Raw genomic sequence first — 24,889 nt, forward strand, 5'->3', positions numbered from 1 at the left:
TTCAATACACAAGGGTCAGTCTAATGAAAACGACACGAATGAAAAAGATAAGTGAACTGTTTATTAGTTCAAACTTAATTACCATAACTGTTGACACATTTATTCCAATGTGAGACAAGACGATCAGTGCCATCATGGAGAAAAGTTGGCGGTTGTACCAAGAAAATTCGTCGCTTTATATTTTCTTCGAACGAAGAGTTGCACGCCTGAGTACAACCATGGTTCCGTAGGCAACCGAAAACATTTCTCCATGCAGGCATTGACCGCATCATCCTACAGTGGGTTCAATTTATTAACAGTCATGTCGATTTCTCTTGAAACAATAAACACTTTACCTACTTTTTAGGGTTCCGTTCTTCAATCTGTGTAAAAAATAAGCCCTTATTGAATCTCTTTATTGACCGTATCTGTCCGTCGGACAGAAACGGGTAGAGGTATCAAGTTGAAATTTATATCAAATACGGTCCCTTGGCGGTGTAAATACTTTAAGCATATAATTCAATGCGATCTATTATCAGAACTCCTGATATTGAGGAGAAACCGCAGCAAAATCTTAGTGAAACACATGTAACACCCACAATTAGTTATACAGCAAGCAAAATGATGTTTCCAACAACAGAGCTTGAAGTTATGAAAACAGTACAACAGTTAAAAACCAAGTATCAGGCATTGATAAGATTCCTGTCTGCGTTCTGAAGGCGTGCTAAAATAGGATAAAAGCCGCAGTAACAAACATAATGAATGAATCTTTAGCTGCAGTATTCTTCCTGAGTATCTAAACCATCCACGAGCGGTGCCCATACTAAAGAAAGATAATGCAGGAATCATTGAAAACTACAGGCCAATTTCTCTGCGGTCTTAATTCTCAGAAATATTTAAAGCAATCATGAAAGATAGACTGATACGTTACGTGAATGAATAATCCCTCTTTAAGGAAGCACAGTTTGGTTTCAGAAGTGCAAGAAGTACAGTATCGGCCGTTGTAGAGTTCATATAAGGGTTACTTGAAGCTCTTGATAAGGATGACTGTGTCACAGGCATTTTCTTAGACTTTTCCAAGGCTTTCGACACCGTTGTCCATGAAATACTATTATGCAAACTAGAAGCGCTAGGTGTAAGAGTTGTTTCAATCTTACCTCTAAAACAGGGTGCAAAAAAGTGGAAATTGTTCTCACGTATGCTAATTATAAATTTTTAGTAAAACAATTGTCAGACAAGAAATATATAAACATAAGTATTTCTTGCCTCCAATTCTGTTCTTAACACACATGTATACAGTGAGATTCACATAAGATGCAACACGCCTTTTATTTCAGTTTTCGGAAAATGTTAGAGCGTCGAGAGGCACGTTTTCTTGTGTGTGTTTAGTTAATGTTTTTAGTGCTACGGAGTTATTGCAGCAAGTAAATTTTTTTAAATGCACCGTGTACGTTTTATAACTGCATTCTATAGCTCTTCAGAAGACAAATGCAGTCATATACCGATTGTTAGTGTTCACGCTAAAATCTGTAGTAAAAAGAATCTAGAAATACGCTAGATTTTGTGAGTACGGTTGCCGGAATCGGCATTAGCGGCACTTACAGCGCCAAGCAGAGCTCTCGTGCTACGTTGGTCAGAATGTTTCCTTTTAACTTGTCTGCAGGCCGCTCATTCGTTGCGTGCAGACATGTATACTAATGAGGAGAGGTTGGGTATACTAATTTTATATCGCAAATGTAAAACAAGTGCCGTAGAAGCAGTATAGCGGTATAGGACTATCTACTCGGACCGCCAATGTCCGATGCGACAGGAAATTGCACGAAATACACCCATCAGAAAAAGTTTTGCATCACCTCACTTCCGGGAGTTCCGGAACCTGTACAGAAAAACTGGAATAGAGATCAACATAAACATCATTTCCGCCCTTTTTATTGCTCATGAAAACCACACATTGCATGTTGTACCACCATACATCGAGACCATCAAAAGTGGTGGTCCAGATTTCTGTACACACCGGTACCTCTGATACCCAGCAGCACGTCCTCTTGCATTGATGCATACCTGTATTCGTCGTGGCATACTGTCCACAAGTTCGTCAGGGCACTGTTGGTCCAGGTTGTCCCACTCCTCAACGGCGATTCGACGTAGATCCCTCAGAGTGGTTGGTGGGCCACGTCCTCCATAAACAGCCATTTTCAATGTATCCCACGCATGTTCGATATGGTTCATATCTGGAGAACATGCTGGCCACTCTAGTCAAGCGATGTCGCTATCCTGAAGGAAATCATTCACAAGATGTTATCCATGAAGACGAATGCCTCGCCAATATGCTGCCGATATGGTTGCACTATCGGTCTGACGATGGCATTCACGTATCGTACAGCCGTTACGGCTCCTTCCATGACCACCAGCGGCGTACGTCGGTACCACGTAATGCCACCTCAAAACAGCAAGGAACCTCCAAATTTCTGCGCGCGCTGGACAGTATGTCTAAGGAGTTCAGCGTGACCGGGTTGCCTCCAAACACGTCTCCGACGATTGTCAGGTTGAAGGCATATGCTACACTCACCGATGAAGAGAACGCGATGCCAATCCTGAGGGGTCCATTCCGTATGTCGCTAGGCCCATCTGTACCACACTGCATGGTGTCGTGGTTGCAAAGATGAACCTCCCCATGGACGTCGGGAGTGAATTTGCGCATCATGCAGCCTACTGCGCATAGTTTGAGTCGTAACACGACGTCCTGTAGCTGCACGAAAAGTATTATTCAACATGGGGACGTTGCTGTCAGGGTTCGTCCGAACCATAATCCGAAGGTAGCGGCCATCCACTGCAGTAGTAGTCCTAGAGTGGGCTGAGCGAGGCATGTCATCGACACTTCCTTTCTCTGTATCTCCTCCATGTCCGAACAACATTGCTTTGGGTCACTCAGAGACGCCTGGACACTTCCCTTGTTGAGAACCCTTCCTGGCACAACGTAACAATGCGGACGCGATCGAACCGCGGTATTGACCGTCTAGACATGGTTGAACTACAGACAACACCAGCCGTGTACCTCCTTCCTGGTGGAACGACTGGAACTGATTAGCAGTCGGACTCGCTCCGTCTAGTACGCAGTGCTCATGCATGATTGTTTGGGCGGATTTGGTGACATCTCTGAACAGTCAAAGGGACTGTGTCTATGACACAATAGCCACAGTCAACGTCTATCTTCGGGAGTTCTGGGAACCCGGCTGATGTAAAAAAAAAATTTATGTGTGTATTAAGACGCTAGTGTGGACAGGCTGCTTGAACGCCAAAAAGAGGACAAGAAAGAAAACGGCAAGAACACTAAGAAGGTGTTCTGGCTACGACTCTAATGAATCCGCACGGTGGTACGAGACACATTGCCAAGGAATGGGGAATCAGCCAGACGAGTATCATTCACATTCTGCATTGACAGAATTTCCATCCCTACCACGTGTCACTACATCAGGCACTCGACGACCGTGATTTCGGACGTCGTACAGAATTTTGTCCGTTGTACTTCAGCATCCGAGAGCGGACCTTACGTTTTTCCAGCTTGTGCTCTTTACCGATTAAGCAAATTTTACTAACCACGCTTATGTAAATTTGCATAGCATGTACAACTGGACAGCCGAAACCCCACACTGGCTTCGTCAGATGAAATATCAACTGTCGTGGACCGTAAACGTATGGTGCAGCATCATAGGAAATTACATTGCGGAACCTTATCTCATCTCGAGTATTCTAAATGGACATTTGTTTGCACACTTTCTGACAAAGGTTTTGCCAGGTCTGCTAGAAGAGGTATCACTGGATATTCGACAGTATATGTGGCTGCAATACGACGGTTGTTCAGGTCACTCGTCCCGGGTTGCAACGCAAATACTGAGTAAGAACTCTACTGGACGTTGGATACGACGAGATTCTGTAGTTAAATGGCCTGGAAGGTTCCCTGATTTGACTCCTCTCGATTTCTTTCTTTGGGGAGCACTAAAAGATGCAATCTATCATGAAGCCCCAACTGCACCAGACAATATGTGTCGTCAAATCTCCAGTGCATGTTCCATCATATGATCCACTGTAATTAGATTGCTCTTCGTTTTTTCGAAGGGCGATTCGATGCCTTTCAGTCCATGGTCAACAGTTTAAACACAAGCTTAAATAAAGGATAAACTCATCGTATTTTTTTGGAAGACAAAATTTATGTTACATGGTTTGAGTGGTTACCAAATAATTCGAAGTAAATTGTTTATTCAATTTACGTGTGTACGAAACTGCACTGCAATCTCAAATAAGTCGACAGCGTGTATTGCACGTAGCTGGTAACTACGTCATTACGCGCTAATGTTTAGGATGAAATGACGTTTCGTTAAGAAGAGTATTTATTCTGCAGTGTACAGGTGGTCACCAAAGTATTATTAATAAAATGTTTAGTTCAACGTATGTATCCCATGTGATATAATTTAGAACAGTGTGGGTAGAGACAGTTGTCCGACAGCATGTATTTTAACACTCAGAAGCACACAGCCACGTACAGGAAAAGAGAGGTCAAATCTTCCTTCTAACACTTAGATGTTTAATACAGCAGTTACTTTTCGCAGCGTATAAGATCTCCTTATATTTGAAGAATGAACAGTTGATTTCTCTTTTTCCCGCTCACGTAAGTCTGGGAGGATACACAAATGTGGAATAGTTTTCCTAAGCCCTTTGTGATACGCTAGGTTCTAGCCTACGTCGTATTTCCATATACAGCATTCGTAGATGAACCTACATCTAGGTCGTAAGTTGGTTAAAGGGAAAATAAAGTTTTATCCTCGTACCACGGGCCTACCTTAGCGTTTGCACCGCAAATGCCATTTCCGGTCACCGTGCTCTCAAATTCTAGGAGACTTCTCGAATTCTTTTGCGACAGGTTTCAGCGTCAACACTAACAAACGCAGTATCACTGTAATTGTCTTCCGAAGAACTATCGAATGCAGTTATAAAAACTGTACGTTCTATTTAAAAAACGTACGAACTTCAATATCTCACTTGATACCAGCGCTAAAAACATTAACCAAACAGAAACATCATAGCCATTGATGAAACTTCTTTTCGCTGACGACTTTCACAAAATGATGAAACGAAACATGTTTGTCGCTTACTACACTTTAATTGTCACCCCAGTAAAACTGCCACATAAAGCATGACATTTAAATTGATTACTTATTTACTACTAACTGTATTAGCGTCACGTGCAGACAGTATCCGCATATACCAGTAAAAGTACCAGAAAAATTACATCATTATACGACATTTACTTAAGGGGATAAGTCATAAACACCGTATGCGTGAAAAACTACCACATCAAGCAAGACGTTTAAATTTATTACTTCATTACTATTGACTTTATACGCAACACATTTCACAGACGGTATCCACGTATGCCGCTAAATGTACCTAAAAAAAGTGTATCATTGTATGACACATAGTTCAGCAGATAAGATGTCATAAACACATAGATGCGTGAGAAACTGCTGCATCATGCATGACATTTTAATTCATTGCTTCTTTACTACTAACTTCATTCATAATAAATCTGGCAGACAGTAGGTGTGTACACCACTGTATGTACTTGCAAAATAATACGAGGGTGGTCCACAAAGTAAGTTCCATTTCTATTTGTATCGGCGGTAGCACTACGCTCGCATTTCCGAGCATGCGCGGCAGTTACTCTGACTAAAGGAGAAGACACGTGCGCCATTTTCAGATGGCTCCTGCAGACGTGTGCTTTGTAGTGCTTCTTTATAATGTCCGCCGTAACTGAAAATGCCACCGCGTTTGATATCAGATCTGTGATTCGTTTTCTAAATGCAAAGAAAGTTAAACCAAAGTAAATTCATCGGCAAATCTGCGATTTTTACGGACAAAATGATATGAGCGATTCAGTGGTTAGAAGATGGGTCAGACTGTTCAATAAAGGATGTGATCAATTGCACGATGAAGAACGAAGTGGACGTCCGTCTATGGTTACTGATGAACTGGTTCACACAGTTGAAGAGAAGATTAATCACAACCGTATGTTTGCACTTAGTGTCCTTGCTATGGAAGTTCCGCAGATCTCACGATCATTAATTCATGAAATTGTTAGTGGAAAACTGAAATTTCGAAAACGTTGCTCACGTTGGGTACTCAAAATTCTTACTGAACAACACAAAAAACACAAAAAAAGAGTTTTTGACACGCTAAAATGAAGAAAGCGATGGTTGCCTTTCTCGGATAGTCACGGGGGATGAAGCATGGGTACTGTACGACACCTATGAAACACGACGGCGAATGTAACCAAACAACTCGTGCGGAAATTTCACTGGGACGCATTTGATCATCCTCCGTACAACCCGGACCTCGCTCCTAGTGACTTTCACCTCTTTTTACACCTAAAATCTGTCCTTGCTGGTCAACACTTCAGCGATGATGATGAGCAGAAAAGAACATGTTACCACATGGTTGAATACACAGGCTCCACCCTCTATCACTACCTGATCCTCCTTTGTAAAATTCCTAGGTAACTCCCCTATGCTGCCAGTCACCTGAGCCAGTCCTGCAGCGGGCTTCACAATGCTGGTGACCTGGTACTCAATCCTGAACACTTCCTGCAAGTGCTGGCCGACACTTCTACGATGCGAACTACCTAACAGCAGAACCTTCTTCTTTCTGTTAGACTTTGCAACTGACTTAGATCTCTTAACTGCTGAGGAGCGCTGCATGTTTCCTACACCTATAGCCACAAGAGGCTCCTCCCCCAATTAACTTTAACAGTTGGTCAAATCTATTGCATATAGGCACAGTACAACTGTCTTAATACCTCCTCCCCCACTAGATGCCTTCTTGCCAACTGCCAGTTATCATCCCCCAGCACCCTTCACCCTCCTCAACCAATCTAGTTCCTCCTCAGCGTGTTGTAACTGCACCTGAGGGGCACAGATCTTACGCTCCTGCTCCTCTATCAACTTATTTCTAGTACAGATTCTGCATTCCCAGGAGAGGATCTCGCTAGAATGCCCACTGGTTTCCCCACTGCATGCCCCCCCCCTCTCCCCAATGAAAATACTTTGAATAAATCTCACACCGTAACCCGCTACTCACAAATTTACGACACAGCCCACACTTCTCACTCATGCAAAATTTTACAGTTACTGAAATAAAACTATACGTCTACGTTACCTAAGTTATGTTACACAAGAATAACTATTTATTGAAGTAACAATAGTGGCCTCGAAATTCTCTCTCTCTTCTAAGAAAGCAACTACTTGTATTAACACTACTAAACCACAACTAATACCAATACCAACAAAACTTCACAAAGTTATTAGCTAAGACCAAAAATTCAAGCGGCCGTTGGAACACTCAACGAAGTTAAAACACTGAATGAAAATTGTACCGAAATATTTCACTAGAAACAGTAAGAAACGGCAGGTGAAAACTACAGCACAATGTTTACTAAATGACTCCAGAGCACAGCAAACTCTAAAAAAAATACAGCGACAGAACGTTTCCAAAAGTTTATTAAATCGTTATTTCGCCACAAACAACACGAAATCCCCCTCAAAACTTTAAAATTTAATAACTGTATAACAGTGCACAAATAACTTTGTCAGTGCTTACCTTTATAACCGCCGAAGCTGCAGCTACACGCCGCAAAATGTAAACACACAACTCCGGAGAGAGACTTGGACAAACGAATTAAGCACACTCACGAATAATAAACCACTCCAGTCAATAACACAGGAGGAAAGACAGATTAATGAAAATCCACTAACAAGTTACTTTTACAGCAAATATTAATACAAATAAACTTTAAAATACGTAACTGTAGATTGTCTTGCATCTCATTATACATTTCATCGATCTTTTCATCATCTGCGGATCCAGTTGGTTGGCATGTAAACTTGTACTCTGTGGTAGCAAAAGGCTCTGAGCACTATGGGACTTAACATCTGTGGTCATCAGTCCCCTAGAACTTAGAACTACTTAAACCTAACTAACCTAAGGGCATCACACACATTCATGCCCGAGGCAGGATTCGAATCTGCCACCGTAGCGGTCACGCGGTTCCAGACTGAAGCGCCCAGAACCGCACGGCCACACCGGCCGGCTCTGTGGTAGCGTGGGCTCCGTGTCTAATGCGTTCACTATGCTGTTCATAGTAGCTTACTTGCGTTCCTATTTTCTTAATCATTATTAAATCTACTCCGGCATTACCCCTATTACCCCTATAGTCACCTGACCAGGAGACCTGTTCCTCCTGCCACCGAACTTCAATAATTTCAACTACTAGCTTCAATCTATCCATTTCCCTTTTTTTTTCTAGCCTACCTGCACAGTTAAGGGATGTAACACTCCGATCCGTAGAACGGAAGTTATATTTCTCCTTATGACAACGTCCTCCCGAATAATCTCCATCCGGAGGTACGAAACCTAGAGCTACATGTCCTCGGTCAAAATTAGGGCTGCAGTTTCCCCTTGTTTTCAGCCGTTTGCAGTACCAGCGCAGCAAGGCCGTTTTGGTTGATGTTACAAGGCCAGGTCAGTCAACCATCCAGACTGTTCCTACTGCAACTACTGAAAAGGCTACTGTCCCTCTTCATGAACCACACGTTTACCTGTCCTCTCAACCGACAATCATCCGTTGTGGTTTTATCTACAGTACGGGTATCTGTACCACTCAGGCACTCAAGCCATCCCACCAAAGGTGAAGTCCATCGTTCATTTGCTGAAGGGAGGAGGGGGGGCTGGGGAGTGCGGGGTGGTTGGGGGGGGGGGGGAGGGAAGCCTAGTCCATTATTCTGGCAAATGATTATGGGCTTTAGTCCGTCGGTGTACAACCATCCCCTATTGACAGTAACGGGTCAGAAGAATAACATTCCGTACATTGCCCATGCTGAATAGCACGTTCTACAACATCGTGAAAATTACCGCGAAAGTGATACACAATGGGAGAATGTAGGAAAAGTCCCGGAGCAACGTCGTGATTGGGATGATTCGTCCGCGATAGGACTGAATTTGTCATTACATTTAGTGAAATATTTCAAGATAGGTTATCCCACATGTTCCAAACTTTATTAGTGAGCTTGTGGCGTAGGAGCTCGTGAGTTTTCTTTATAATGAGACAGTAGCAGCAACAGCAACGGCGCGTTTTATGCAGACGTTGGGCTTGAAAGCTTGTGTTAGTACCAGCAGCAGCAGACAACGGCTACACGGTTCATCGCCGGCACAGCAGACGACGTGGGAAGAGTCATCGAGCAACAGAGGCTGCGCCTCCAAAGCAGTCACCAAGCAGCAAAGGCGGCATCTTCACACGGCGTCACCCGTGGGCGGTATCGACTGGGCGCCGAGCAGCATGGGCAGCGGCTTCACACAGCGTCACACGCGGGTGGTCTCGCATCGACACTGAAGAGCAGAGGCGGCGGCTTCACGCAGCGTCACATGAGGCAGACGGCAGCTCACATTCTAGTCGGTATCACACCCACACTGGACCAGACGCAGAGCGGCGGAGGCGGTGTGCGTCGGTGGGAAAACCCAAGTTAGAACCGTCAACTGTTGCACTGTAAATTTGTATTTGGACTGTCAGCCATGGCCGATGAAATGAATATCCTGAAAGTGACTGACGGTCATGTTGTGATTCTGGTAGCCGTAGCATGACAAGGAAAAAAATAGACTGGTTGGCAAGTAGTCAGCTGAGTGCATTTTTTGACACATTGAGTAAGAAATTAAAAGGAAACAGATATTTGGGAAAATGAACTACAAAATAAAGGAAATGGAGCTGAAGCTAGTGGGCGCGACTAGTACAGCGAATGGGAAAACTGATCAGCTAGAGATTAAATTCAGTGAAATTACAAATAAAGTAGAAAATAATACTAAACTGATTGTCGGGGCTATTCTCAGAGTTTATGAGGTCTAAAAGGGACTGGTAACCAAGGTGCAAGCTGTAGATGGTCATCTTGTTGGACGAATTGAGGCACAAGGACAGAAATAGAAAGACTATGAATTGTAAACGAATGCAGAGTTTAAAGCTGTGAATGTAGGCATTTCTAGAAGTTGTAAAAGTTGTTCTTGCATTTTTACATACTTCTTATTATATTTTCCTCATCACAAAAACAAACACACATACAATTTTCAAATGGTTCCAATGGCTCTAATCATTATGGGACTTAACATCTGAGGTCATCAGTCCCCTAGACTTAGAACTACTTAAACCTAACTAACCTAAGGACATAACACACATCCATGCCCGAGGCAGGATTCGAACCTGCAACCGTTGCGGTAGCGCGGTGCCAGACTGAAGCGCCTAGAATCGTTCGGCCACAGCGGCCGGCACTATATAATTTTAATAAGAGTGGGTATCGCAGATATTATGATGAAATTATTGTCCTCATTATCAGACTTGTTCCTTAAACTGGAACAGTACGAAAATAAACATGTGCAACAGAGAATATGGTTGCGGTAATCGAATTTCTCAAAGTCATCGAATGTAATCACGTAATTACGTTTTTATTTCTTATTTTTCAATATTCACACAAAGACTATATGTTGTGAGTAAATAACATAAAGAATTTTAAGTGGATGCACATCCGAAACTGTCATAGCCTAATGTAATCCTACATAAATTGAAGGTGGAGAGGGGAGAAAGGAAGGGACAGGGAGATCACTGCTTTCAGCTGCATCGGGACATTACGCGGAATCAGCGGCGAAGAGTGAAAATGTGTACTGGATCTGGATTCGAACCCAGAACCTCTCGCTGAATACGAAGGTGCGTTAACCAACGCGCCATCCGATCCGGACTATCTCGATAAGCCTTGCGGTAGAGCCACACTCCCATGGAACGCCACCTGTCCGCAGCCCCTGTCCATTTTGCCGGCCGCAGTGGTCTCGCGGTTCTAGGCGCGCAGTCCGGAACCGTGCGACTGCTACGGTCGCAGGTTCGAATCCTGCCTCGGGCATGGATGTGTGTGATGTCCTTAGGTTAGTTAGGTTTAAGTAGTTCTAAGTTCTAGGGGACTAATGACCACAGCAGTTGAGTCCCATAGTGCTCAGAGCCATTTGAACCAACCCTGTCCATTTCCTTCATGTTCGCTACTCTGGGATTCCCATAGGAGGTCGGACGTATTTGCGTCTCCGAACTGAATCCGTTGTCCAGCAAAGCGAATCAGTTACCTTGAATGAATGGCGCCTGTTTTTTCGGGCATGTCCGGAAGAATAAACACCACGCGTTCATATAACTAATTTATTCCGATTTCACTACAGTTGGTAGTAAGAGGGAATCATGTTTGACGATAATTCCGACTAAAGGCGGGCTCGTCGTTCTTCTCTTGGGATTGCCTGAGATTAAGGAAGTCTTTTGGTGTGAGTGAAAATATAGCATCGAAAAAGAGATATTTCGCATACTAAGCAAAAACTAAAAATCCAAACGAGCCATGTATCTGATTAAAAAATTTTTTTTGAAGTTCACCAATAATACAACAAACTTGAATGTGCCACCTACAGCTTTGAAAATTCATGACTAGCTGCATGAAAATTTAGGTATTTCTGGTGAAAATGCTGAGTTCATTCAAATGGATAATCAGAAATATTGTATTTTTGCTAAATTGTATAATTCTTTTATGTTAGACGCAATATTACTGATAACCTAGGGCATATAAGAATTTCGTCATCGTAATGATCCTGTCAGTACCGCAAATAGCGAAATGCAGACTGTTAGGGTGTTAAATCTTCCTCCAGAACTGGACAACATCGACCTGATACCGGTATTTCTAATTATGGACAGGTAAAAAACATATAATTCGAAAAGTGGTCTGATAGATACAAGATTCGTTGCTACAATGGGATGAGATCTGTACGAGTGTTTGTTACGTTTGATATCCCGCCCCACATTCTTGAAGGCGGCTGCAAGGCACACACAATATATGTTGAGCAAACGCGTCACGTGGCCAATGAACTAGGTAATTTTCGAGAAAACTACCTACGCCGGGCATAATTTGCAACAGTGACCAAGATTGGAGGGGAAAAGTGCTGTAACGGACAACACCGAGAATACTCACACGGAATCCACTGACCAGATACCTAGTTTAGTTGAAGAGGAATTCCCATCCTTGAATAAAAGACGAACTCCAAATAAAATACACAAGAAATCAGACGACGATTAAAAGGACGAAACCGATAAAGACCAGTCTACAACTATTGTACAGGAAAACAGCTGCAGAGCCCACGAGATTTCAATTCAACTATAAGAAAACGAGGCAGACACGGAAAATGAAATCTTTCTTGTCGTCATCCAAAGCAAAACAAGAAGAAGCGGCCATTACAAAAGAAGGGTAGTAGGAGCTCCGGAGAAGACCCTGAAGAAAAATTGGCCGATAACGTTGTAGAAACACAGGGTGGATACGAAAAAAAAATTTCAAATGTGTGTGAAACCTTAAGGGACATAACTACTAAGGTCATCAGTCTCTAGGCTTACACACTACTTAACCTAAATTATCCCAAGGTTCATCTCATTTTGTTCTATATTGTTCGTTGAATTTGTTCGGGGCGGACGTCCGATGATACCCGTTTAGGTTCTTCGTAGATCCGTTCACTCAGTTTTTTATTACAGAGAGTAGCTAACCCTCTGACCGAACACGCTGAGCTACCGTGCCAGCAAACCGCTCGGCTAATCCCACGCGGCGGTGGTTCCGAGATTGAAATGGAAACTCACTTGGACACAGGCGTTCTTCAGTCCCGACAACCACAAGTGATGAACCCCCTGGGCTGTCCGTAGCAGGAAAATAAACACCAACCAACGCAGGAAACAAGATGTCAAGCAACAACACAGGAACAGCTGTTACTGGCGTATGTAAGGGAAGTAAAGTAGAAGACTACATGGAAACAGGAAAGTGAACCCACTGGGAACGAGTCCAGACAAGACAATTAAATAGGGGAATATGAACGAAATTGAAAACTGTCACACAGCCTGCAATGGAAAATAGGAAAGTACTTAGTCTACTCACGCTAAGTAGCTAAGGAATAACAAGTGAAAAAAGATAAGGATTCTGGGGAATTTCTTAAAAACCATGACGTAGCAAAGCCTTCTTTCAGGAAGTTGCTTGCGAAGAGATGAAACTGTAACAGCAATACAATAAGTGTCAGTTGAGAGGACAGGCAAATGTGTGGTTCACGAAGAGGAGCAGTAGACTTTTCAGTAGTTGCAGGAGCAACAGTCTGGATGATTGACTGCTCTGGCCTTGTTACATCAACAAAAACAGCCTTGCTGCGCTGCTACTGCAGACGGCTGAAACCAAGGGGGAACTGGAGCCGTAATTTTGACCGAGGACATGAGCTCTACTTTTCGGATCTCCGGGCGGTGACTACTCAGGAGGATATCGTCGTCAGGAGAAACATAACTTCCATTCTACGGATCGGAGTGTTAGAACCCTTAACTGCGCAGATAGGTTAGAAAATTCAAAAGGAGGCAATGGATATATTGACGTTAGAAGTAATTGAAATTATTGAAGTTCCATGGCAGGGGGAACAGGTCTTCCGGAAAGGTTAATATAGGATTATAAATACAAAATCAAACAGGGCTAATGCCTGAGTAGATTTAGTAATGGATAAGAAAATAGGAATGCGGGTAAGCTACTATGAACAGCATAGTGAACGCATCATCGTAGCCAACATATACACGAAGCCCACGGTACCAGAGAGTACAAGTTTACATATCATCTAGCTCCACAGATAATTAAAAATTAAAGAAATGTATGATGCGATGAAAGACAATCTTCAGTTGCGTATTTTAACGTTTGTGTTAATATTTGCTGTCAAAGTAACTTTTTAGTGGTTTTACATTAATCTGTCTTTCTTCCTGTGTTATTGACTGGAGTGGTTTATTATTTGTGAGTGTGCTTCAGTCGTTCGTCCAAGCCTCACTCCGGAGTTGTGTGTTTACATTTTGCGGCGTGTAGCTGCAGCTTCAGCGGTTATAAAGGTAAGCACAGACAAAGTTATTTGTGCACTGTTATACAGTTATTAAATTTAAAAGTTTTGAAGGGGATTTCGTGCTGTTTGTGGCGAAATAACGATTTAATAAACTTTTGGAAACGTTCCGTCGCTGTGTTCTTTTGAGGTTTCTGTGCTCTGGAGCCATCTAGTAAACATCGTGCTTTAGTTTTCACCTGCAATTTCTTATGTTTCTAGTGAAATATTTCGGTAAAATTTTCATTCAGTGTTTTAACTTCGTTGAGTGTTCCAGCGGCCGCTTGAATTTTTGGTTTTAGCTAATAACTTTGTGAAGTTTTGTTGGTATTGTTATTAGTTGTGGTTTAGTAGTATTAATACAAGTAGTTGCTTTCTTAGTAGAGAGAGAGAATTTCGAGACCGCTATTGTTAGTTCTATAAGTAGTTCTTCTTGTGTAACAGAACTTAGGTAACGTAGACGTATAGTTTTTCTCAGTAACTGTAAAATTTTGCCATGAGTGAGAAGTGTGGGCTGTGTCGTAAGTTTGTGAGTAGCGGATTACGGTGTGGAATTTGATCAAAGTATTTTCATTGGGAGGGGGGGGGGCATGCAGTGGGGAAACCAGTGGGCATTCTAGCGGGATCCTCTCCTGGGAATGCAGAATCTGTACTAGAAATAAGTTGATAGAGGAGCAGGAGCGTAAGATCTGTGCCCCTCAGGTGCAGTTACAACACGCTGAGGAGGAACTAGATTGGTTGAGGAGGGTGAAGGGTGCTGGGGGATGATAACTGGCAGTTGGCAAGAAAGCAGCTAGTGGGGGAGGAGGTATCAAGACAGTTGTACTGTGCCTATATGCAATAGATTTGACCAACTGTCGAAGTTAATTGAGGGAGGAGCCTCTTGTGGCAGTAGGTGTAAGAAACATGCAGCAGTCCTCAGCAGTTAAGAGGTCTAAGTCAGTTGCAAAGTTTGATAGAAGGTTCTGCTGCTAGATAGTTCGCATGGTAGAAGTGTCGGCCAGGAGCTGCAGGAAGTGAGTACCCGGTCACCAGCATTGTGAAGCGTAGTGCAGGATTCGCACAGGTGACTGAATGCATAGTGGAGGTACGTAGATATTTTACGGAGGAGGGTTAGGTAGTGATAGTGGGTGTTGCAGCGACAAGTCTTGACAGGGACGGGGAATATGATGTAGGTGGTGACCTGCTAAAAATAGCTACTCAAACTGGGGCAGTAATGTGCATTTCGTGCAACTCTTTCAGCGTCATGATGGGCGCCATCTTAATGTTGCTCTTAGGCGTGTTAACATGGAGCTGGAGAGTACATTGATGGCAGAGGACATGGGTCGTATTTCAGTGGTGCCAGCTGAGTCTATCAGTAGATAGGATTTCACTAAGCATGGCGTGTACCTCAATATATGTATTGGAAGCTGATTGTGGGAAATCTTACAGGTGACAGCGTAGTGGGTGGTGATGGGATCACTCATGGTAAAATTCCAATAGTAGTTGGTGTTCCAGCAGCACCTTTTTTAGATCGAAGTCAGATGGTGGGTATACCTGCTTAAAGGAAGTCCCTCTAACTAAGGGCTCACCTTCAGAGGACATCATGTTTCCAAGTTGAGGAGGAATTAGCATATTTCGTCAAAATATAAGAGCTATTAGAGATAATGTTAGTGAACTGCTTATAGATGTTCACTCTAACTGGGGTGCAAGGGAACAGCAGCACAGTCATAAACACAATTTTTTTCATTCTTCATTACTAGATGGGCATTCTATTAGTAACAAGGTGAATGGCCTTTCAGACCATAATGCACAAATTTTAACACTAAAAGGCTTTTGTACTAAATGTCCCATATAATTAAAAACTATGTAGGAAAGTTAATCCAACAGCAATAGACAGTTTTTTTAAACCTCGTCAAGGAACATGAGTGGCAGGATTTTTATAGTGCTGATAACTTAGATGACAATTATAATATTTTCCTTAACACATTTGTCATGCTCTTTGAGAGCTGCTTTCCATTAGAACGTTCTAAAACGGGGTATTAGCAGTACAAGGCAGCCCGGGTGGCTGGCTAGTGCGATAAGAATATCACGTAGAACAAAGCGCGAATTATATCAAAATATTAGAAGTAGTCACCATCAAGCTACAGTATCCCATTACAAACAGTACTGTAGGGTGCTTAATTGTGTTATTAGGAAGGCAAAGAGTATGTCGTATGCAAATAGAATAGCTAATTCACAGGATAAAATTAAAACCATATAGTCAGTTGTAAAAAAAGCGTCTGGTCAGCAGCACAAAGTCGACGATATAGAGTCAGTTCGTAGAAAAAAAATATTCCTGTTACTGATAAATCAGATATATGTTCAGTATTTAACAATCATTTTCTAAGCATTGCTGTTGAATTAAATAAAAAATTAATTTCTACAAGGAATCATATAACAATCTTGGCAATTGCCTTTCTGGGATTCATGTCTGAAATAATTCTCTATGATACAGACTAGGCGGAGATTGAATCAATAATTAAATCACTGAAGGCTAAGGAGTCTCATGGATATGATGGAGGGCCTAGCACATTATTGAAGTACTGTGCTGCACATGTCAACCCTGTAGGAATGGTCAGTTTCTAGAACTATTAAAGTACTCAGTAGGAAAGCCGCTATATAAAAAGGGAGAAAGGAGTAAAGAAGACAATTTTAGAACTATTTCTAAGCCATCAGTGTTTGCTAAAGTTATTGAAAAGGATGTGTATGTAAGGATAATTCATCATTTTATGTCACACGATTTGCAATCAAATGTACAGTTCGGCTTTAGAAGTCGTTTAACAACTGAAAATGCTATACTCTCTCTTCGCTGTGAAGTACTGGATGGTTTAAACAAAATGTTTCGAACGCTAGGCATGGTTTTTATTTAACTAAGGATTTTGATTATGTTGATCACAAAATATTGCTCCAAAGGGCATTATTCACAGTGTTGAAAACGGCTGTGATGTGGAATCTGAGTGGGGTACGGTCTAGTGGGGGGTACCCCAGGGATCAGCGTTGTGGCCATTCCTGTTCCTTATGCAAATAAATGATATGCCCTCTAGTATTACAGGTAACTCTAAAATATTTGTTTGCTGATGACACTTGCTTGGTAGTAAAGGATGTTGTGGTCAACACTCACTCGGTGTCAAACAGTGCAGTTCACGACCTAAGTTCATGGCTTGTAGAAAATAAACTAACGCTAAATCACAGTAAGACTCAGTTTCTACAGTTTCTAACTCACTATTCAACAAAACCTTATGATTTAATTTCACAGAATGGACATATGATCAGTTAAACTGAACAATTCAAATTTCTAGCCGTTCAGATGATTGTAAACTCTCGTGGAAAGCCCACATTCAGAATCTTGTTGAAAGACTTAATGCTGCCATTTTTACTATTCGAACGGTATCTGAAGTGAGGGCTCGCCCACCACGAAAATTAGTCTATTGTACACCGTCCATCCCTTAGTGCAGCAGGTCCAGGAAAACTGTCACTTGCCGGCCGCGGTGATCGAACGGTTCTAGGCGCTACAGTCTGGAACCGCGCCACCGCTACGGTCGCAGGTTCGAATCCTGCCTCAGGCATGGTTGTGTGTGATGTTATTAGGTTAGTTAGTTTTAAGTAGTTCTAAGTTCTAGGGGACTGATGACCTCAGAAGTTAAGTCCCATAGTGCTCAGAGACATTTGAGACATTTTTTAACCAAACTGTTACTTGCTCACTGTTAGTGGAGCCAGTGTGATGTTTCTGTGGGCTCTTGCTCATTTCGGTCTTCCAGGAAACGAGGCTGCGGACGCTGCTGCCAAAGCTGCAGTCCTCGTACCTCACTACGGGAGTACCTATATTCCCTCCGTGATCTCTGCGTTGCCTTCTGTCAGGACGTGGTGTCCCTTGGGCATCGCCAATGGTCCTCCCTACACTGGAATAAGCTTCGGATTATTACGCCTCTCCCAGCGGCTTGGACGACCTCCTCTCGGTCATCCCGCCGGGAGGAGGTTATTTTAGCTCGGCTGTGTATTGGGCACTGCCTTTTTAGCCATCGTCATATGGTAAGTGGTGCTACCCCACCACTTTGTACGCATTGAACTGAAGTCTTAACTGTCCGCCACTTCCTGATGAAATGTCCTTTTATTTTAACTTTTTACGTTCCCACTTGGCTTTCCCCATCTGAGTTATCAGCCGTTTTAGCAAAAGACGCTTGCGCTGTCGACTGCCTCTTACTTTTTATCCACCAAAGCAATATGGCGAACGCCATTTAATTCTTGGTTTTGGACCTCCGTTTCTGTATGGTGTCTTTTTAGCCTTTTTTCCATGAAACTGTTTTAGCTGTCTTTTATTATGTCAATTTGGACTGCGGAATAGTCGTTTTTAACCCATCTCTGTCTTCGTATTCTATAGTTTTGACTTGGGCGCGTATGACCTCAGTTGTTTCTGCTCCCTAAAGCAAAAAAAAAAAAAAAGGAACATCAATATCATACTTATCTGCCGATACAGAACAAGCGGCTTTCAAGTACAACGTCTGGCTGTACGGGAATATACTTAATGGATGTAAGAGTACAGGCCGTAGACACATGAATGATGATATATGGAAGTCTGAGTCGTGCACCGACGGGCAAATGGTGAGGCGACCGCTCGCGATGAGCAGGAAATCCAGGATCGAGTCCCGGCCCAGTATAAATTTTCATTGTCGTCATTCCAGTCTACAGCTAATGGTAATCCTTATTCGCAATTGCGAATTCATTTAATACGTGGTGTAGGCTGACAGCTCTGGTAAATATATTGGAAAATATACCCAATGTCCTCGCATAGTTAATGTGCTTAAAATTGCCAAATGTAAAGCCTGATAATTAAAATGTGTGTGTGTGATTAGTAAGGATCCTAGTACAGTGAAGGGCAGTTCTAATAACGCAGGAAAAAAAAAACAAATGAAAAAAAAACATGAACGTTAATATTCCCATATATATGCTGAACAAGGAAGCTATAATTGGGAACATTGGACTTTCAAGAGAAGAACAAGAAGTCAATGGCACGGTCCTAAGCATTTGAGTCTAGCGGTTTAACCAGTTATTTTTTCTTGGGCTCTTTGGAATGAATTAATGCAAAGTCACTGGAACGGGTCACACCAAGCACAATTCACAGTAAGTTAATTAAGAATACACGAATACAAGAAACTTACGAGAATCTAGCCAAATAAGGAACAGAATACAGAAAAAATGCACTTAACCAGAGTGACAAGCTATAGGACAGAATAAAAGGCCTCTCTGCTTATATATAAAAGCTGAAGTTTATTAATGACATTCTTCATTTTTGTTCAATGGTTACTGAAGAAGGCGCACATGTAATAATGCATACATATCCATGCAACTTTTAAAATGTGTTACGTAAGTGCAAATCCTTTTCCTGTTTAGTTGTAATACAACAATGAATTTGATCTATTTGGTATTTCGTAAATATTTTGTTGTTTAACAAATGGTAAATTTAAACTCGATTAAGGAAAAAAGTTAATAATTTTCACGAATTTTGTAAGCGAATAATTCCTAGAAAATTATAACTACCTATCGATACTAAAGATCACTGCTGTTGCAGAATTGCCGCTTAGTTGCAGAAGGAGACGTAAGCTGTCTGTTAGGGGGGGAATAGGCTGTCAACAGGACAGCGGCGGTGCGGGTACACCTGAGACAGTTAAGGTTGCTCTCATGGTACTGTTTCATCGAAACATCCGCGCCTTGACTATGTGTGTGTGCCTCATTAAAAAGTTTGTAATTATCCAAGTAATTTATTAGTGTATCTTTCTTGACGAATTCCATTATTTCTAATAATGTAGACGGTAGTGAACTGGCCTGTAGTTTCCAATGCTCTAAACATTACCTTTCTTTCACAAGGGCACAACTCATTCATGTTTCCCCACCAGGCCGCAGCCCTTGCAGCATTTTTTCCCTTCCGCGCTGCATGTCAGTCCTCTTGCTATTCTTTCTCCCCTCCCTTTGGGAACATGTCTCGGGTGTTATTGGGAATGTTATGCATTCTGTCGCTGACGTACGAACAGTCTCAATTTGTTTTTCACTCCCTTTTTTCTTTCTTTGTTTCCCTTCTCCTCTCGTTCCTCCGCTTCGGCGTTTGAGGATCCTCTTTTTTTTTTCTTCTTCCTCCCTGTGCGTTCCTGAAGGCCGGCCCATGCGTCCACCGCGTAACCGGTGACTGGGTAACGCGTAATTCCCAGCCCCTGGTTGACAGGTAGTGTTGGCACGTACCCCTGGTAAGGCCAGGTCCAGGGAGGGATGACTGCCGAGCTGTAACCTTCCCAAACTGCCGATTGGCCCCTCTCTCAGTTGTTCAGGGGGTGTGACATTTGGTATAAACAACCATCTAAGGAGGATGGAAGAAGTACACCATCTCAGACAATGGCATTCATGGAGGATTTCCTCACAATGAGTCAATCACCTACCCACTCACTGTCCACCAAACGCAAACCTAATGAAGCTAATTATTCAAAGCCCCTTCCCTCTGCACCACGTTTCCTCATGGTCTCACATACTGAAGATGCTCAGTGCTTCACCATGGTAAATCAGTCAATTATTCAGAAAGGTGTTGATATAATTGCTGCCCCTGTGAAATCCTGCTCTCGTTGATGGAATGGCACTTTGCTTTTGGAGACCACTTCCGTTGCTCAAGAACAACAGCAGCTTGCTGTCTCACTTCTCCACGGTTACCCTGTCCATGTCGAGGCCCACAGAACTTTGAATTCTTCAGATGGTGTAATTTACAGCAGGCTGCTCGATGGTCTACTGAGGCCAAAATCTAATCTTACCTCTCTGATCAAGGTGTCACAGCAATCCATCGTGTAATGAAAAAGGTTGATTCCTCCTTAGTGTCCATTGGCACTCCCTTTCTCACCTTTGATACAGTGGTGCTTCCATCCAACCTAAAAGCAGGCTATTAAATTATCACAGTCCAGCTACTAGTGTCATCAGTTCAATCGCACTAGAACATCTTGTTGATACCCAGCCAAATGTGCCACCTCTGGTAGGGATGCACACCAGGCCGATTGCCCACCTTCTTCTCCCAACTTTATCAACTGCAATGACGGCCATGCAGACTCCTCTCGTGATTGTCGCGTGTATTTTGATGAATGGGCTGTTCAAGAGATCCCAGTAAAGGAAAAGGTGCCTTACCCAGTTGCTCGCAAGTAACTGGCTAGTCGTAGACCCTGTGTTCTCTTATCTGGTACCTACAGTTCTGTTCTTGTTAGTCCTCGCTCCATGAAGCACATGGCCACACAGACAAGTGATCTAGAATTCAGCTCTGTGGTCGTGAAATTGCCCAGTGTTAAGGTAGCATCGGCATACCCCCATCCACCTGTGCTACAATCCGTCAAAATCTCGCCTGAAGGTGCGCAGCCAGCAGCTCCACAACCGGTAGGCCGGAAATGACAGGAGTACTCCTGTGAAGACTTCCTCTGTCCTGCCAGCAAAACACCACCCGAGTCTTCATCTAACCAGAAGGGCTCGAAGAAGTCCACCAAAGGCAAACGGTTGTCCTCTTCACCAACCTGGACATCCTGTTCAATGGTGTCACCACATAGTACCATAGCCCAGCCAGCCTCTGTATCACCAGTGGGCACCACCAACCGTTTTCAGCGTTGAACTCCACAGACTGACCGCACAAGCAAGCTGATACTTCTGTGGACACCATGGAGCAGGATCCTCTGTCTTCTGCGCTCTGTATTAATGAGTCTACACTGGCTGTCATTCAGCGGCCGTCGAGTTGACACCCCTACATCTCTTCCTCCTCATCACTGTCCATCAGTGGAACGTTCGCGGCCTTCTACCCAAAACGGCGATTTATGGCTGCTTTTAGTATTGCAGCATTCCCTTGTACTCTGCCTTCAGGAAACGAAATTATGCCCTCACGACCACTTTGAGTTTTCACATTACTTACGAACTCGTTTTGACCTTCCCCCTGAGGTCGGCATTCCATCTCATGGGGCGTCACGCTGCTCATACAGGATGGTACCCATAGTCAACAAATCTCCCTGACTATGCATCTTCAAGCTGTTGCAGTTATCCTTTTCCTTCGCTCTGTACCATTTATGTACCTCAGTCATTCGATGTAACAAAGGCAAACTTCCTTCAGCTAATTGGGCAGCTACCTCTCCTGTTTTTGCTACTTGGTGACTTTAATCCTCATCATCCCCATTGGGATCCTCCCAAGGCCTGTCAGAGTGGTGCCCTCTTGGCTGACCTTCTTAACCAACTTAACCTCTTCTGCCTTAACACTGCCATCCGCACTTCTCTTTCTGACTCCTCACACACCTATTCCCATTTGGACCTATTCTTTTACACTGCCCAGCTTGCCCATCGTCATGAGTGGTCCGTTCTTTCTATTACCTACTCGAACGACCGTTTCCCATGTGTTCTCTGTTTTCTGACTCTTACCCTATCCACGTGCACGTCCAAATGGCAGCTTACCAAGGCTGACTGGCAGCTTTACTTCTCCTTGGACACCTTCGAAGGACAAGATTCCACAGTTGTGATGACCTGGTGGACTATCTCACCAAAGTTATCGTTACTGTTGCAGAACGTTCCATTTCACACCCTGAACTGAGGCATGCCACAATGCCATTCGCACAGTGAAACATGCTCTCCATGTTTTTAATCGTCATCCTATGGTGGCAAACTGCATTCATTATAAACAGATGTTTGCAAAGTGTCATTGGGCCCTTCAGAATTGCAAATGAGCTAGATGGGTTTCATTCACTAGTTCTTTTCACAGTTCCATCACTTCCGCAGTCGTCTGGGCCGACCTCCAACGGCCCTCTGGGATCAAGATCCATTCCTGGCCTCGCAGTAATTGGAAATTGGTGGTAAGCTTGTATGGGACAAAACAGTTGAGATCATCGGTCCTTACACTTACACACTACTTAATCTAACTTTAACTAACTTACACTAAGAACAACACACACACCTAAACCAGAGTAAGAACTCGAACCTCCGATGGGGGGAGCCTCACGAACCGTGATAGGACGCCTCAGATCACTCGGCTCCCTCTCCACGCCTCACAGTAGCAGACGATGTTATTGTGGACCCTATTGCTATCTTCAAAACCATGGGCCACCATTTTGCGGACGTTTTGAGCTCTTCCCACTATCACCCTGCCTCCCTCAATCGGAAACGAGCGGAGGCGGCTCGGGCGATACCCCTATTCTCTGGATCGTGAGTGCTACAGTGCCGCCGTTACTATGAGGGAGCTCCATCATGCTCTCAGTTAATCCCGATCCTCCGCCCCAGAGCCAGACACAATCCATATTCAGGTGTTGCAGCACCTTTCTCTTGCAGGCAAGCACTTTCTGCTTAAGACTTACACCCACATCTGGGCAGCGGGCACATTTCCCGGATGCTGGCGTGAAGCCACCGTCACACCCATACCTAAGCCCGGTAAGGACAAAAACTTTCCTTCTAGCTACTGCCCCATCTCTCTTACCAGCTGCCTTACTGGTATGTTTTCTCGAGTCCTGCAGTTGACCGATGAATGCATAGTGCGTGTTTCGAGTCTAGAGTTCTGCAGTTGCCCATCTCGTTACTTTGTCCAACCATGTCAGGAAATCCCAGACCCTGGTGGTGTTCTCCGATCTGGAGAAGGCCTATGACACCTATTGGAGAACTGGTATCCTCTGTAGTCTTTACACATGGAGTCACCGTGGCTGCCTGCCCTGTTTCCTTCAGGAAATTTCAAAGGGTCGAGTTTTCAGGGTGCATGTGGGTTCTGCCTTGTTGGACACCTTTATCCAGGAAATTTGGTGTGGCTCAGGGTTTGGTCCTGAGTAACATCCACTTTGCTATCGCCATTAACCCTATCGTTGTCTGTCTCCCACTGGGCATCTCCAGCTCCCGTTTTGTTGACGATTTTGCCATCAATTGAAGTTCTCCACGGACCTGTCTCTCTGAGCGGCGTGTTCAGCGGTGTCTTGATCGTCTTTACTTCAGGGGCATCGATAATGGCTTTCGCTTTTCCACTGACAAAATCGTCTATACAAGTTTCTGGCGATGCTTCGTTTGTACCAGTTCATTGTCCTTTCGAAACTCGGCTATGGGTGCTTTGCTTATGCGTCTGCACACCCATCCCTCTTACGCTGTCTCAACACTATCCACCATCGTGGCATCCGTTTGGCCACGACCACCTTTTACTCTGGCCCGGTTGAGAGTCTATATGCTGAAGTTGCTGATGCACCCTTTTCCAACTGTCGTGACTTTCTCCTCAGTAGGTATGCATGCCGTTTGTCTGCCATGCATGGCCACCCATCCTATGCCTCCTTCTTTGATGGTTCCTTTGATCGACAGTTTGGAGCTCGTCCTTCTTCTCTGTTACCTCCTAGCGTCTGCTTTCGCCACTTGCTCTGGGGGCTTAACTTTTCACTACCTGCACCTTTCCCGGTGGGTGTGAACCCTTCACCACCTTGGCTTTGTGAAGTGGTCCTTGTTAACCTTGGCCTTCATTCCCTTCTTAAGGACATTACTCTAGCCTCGTTCTATCGCCTTCAGTTTCATGAGCTTCATATGGAACTTTGTGATAGTACCTTGGTATACACTGATGGCTCTCGGACTGACCTCGGGGTCGGGTGTGCCTTCGTCATTGGTACCCATGTCTTTCGAATTCGGCTTCTGGTACACTCCCCAATATCTGCAGCCATGCTCTTCGCCTTGCATTGGGCAACGCAGTACATCCAGCGACACAACCTTTCCAATTGTGTCCTCTGCTGAGACTCACTCAGTGCCCTTCAAAGTCTATGCACTCTGTACACTGCCCATTCCTTAGTTCAGTGGGTCGAGGAAACCTGTCACTTACTCACTGTTGGTTCAGCTAATGTCATCTTTCTGCTGGTCTCAGGTCATGTAAGTCTGCCAGGAAACGAGCTGTAAATAC

Source organism: Schistocerca gregaria, chromosome X (genome assembly GCF_023897955.1).
Source record: "Schistocerca gregaria isolate iqSchGreg1 chromosome X, iqSchGreg1.2, whole genome shotgun sequence".
NCBI classification, from domain to species: Eukaryota; Metazoa; Arthropoda; class Insecta; order Orthoptera; family Acrididae; genus Schistocerca; species Schistocerca gregaria.